Source organism: Egretta garzetta, unplaced genomic scaffold (genome assembly GCF_000687185.1).
Source record: "Egretta garzetta isolate BGI_Z169 unplaced genomic scaffold, ASM68718v1 scaffold71, whole genome shotgun sequence".
NCBI classification, from domain to species: domain Eukaryota; kingdom Metazoa; phylum Chordata; class Aves; order Pelecaniformes; family Ardeidae; genus Egretta; species Egretta garzetta.
In genome coordinates, this window is record NW_009258618.1 from 547,026 (window position 1) to 547,537 (window position 512).

The 512-nt window shown below is 60.5% G+C and overlaps 1 protein-coding gene across 1 annotated transcript in view; it reads left to right on the forward strand.

Annotated features, from left to right (window-relative positions):
• RBBP6 (RB binding protein 6, ubiquitin ligase) overlaps window positions 1–512 on the forward strand; it is a 71,069-nt gene that overhangs the window by 882 nt on the left and 69,675 nt on the right. The gene's annotated exons all lie outside the window — the stretch shown is intronic.

The window sequence follows — 512 nt, forward strand, 5'->3', positions numbered from 1 at the left end:
TAAACGGCATTTTAGCCTACCCGGTGCGTGGCTGCTGGCCTCGCCAGGGCTCCTGCCCAGCTCCTTCCCGCAGCCTCTTTCACCAGGGGCTTGCCCTGCAAAAACAGCGTCTGAGCAAATGCAGGGTTTGCTGTATTAACACGCCCCAGGCTGTCCTTGACAAAGATCTGAAATGAAATCCCTACCGATAATTAATCAGGCAATCTTGCTGGGGTGCTCTGCATGTTCAGCCGGAGCCCCCCAGCCCCGCGGCTCTGCCGGAGGGGAGCGGAGGGAACGTGGCCGGGGACTGAGGGTTCCCAGCCAGGCAGGGGGAAGGAGGGATGCTCGGAGGGGAAGCTCTGATGGGTGGACTGCCGGGATCGATGCATGTGGAGCAGCACTTTTAAGCAGATCATTAGAGACTCCGATCATGAAAGCCACACCGAGACCTTCATTTACTGACCCCCGGGAGGGGTTAGGTGCCGCGGGCAGGAGCCTTGCTCTGGCTGCTCCGACACCGCGCCGAGCAG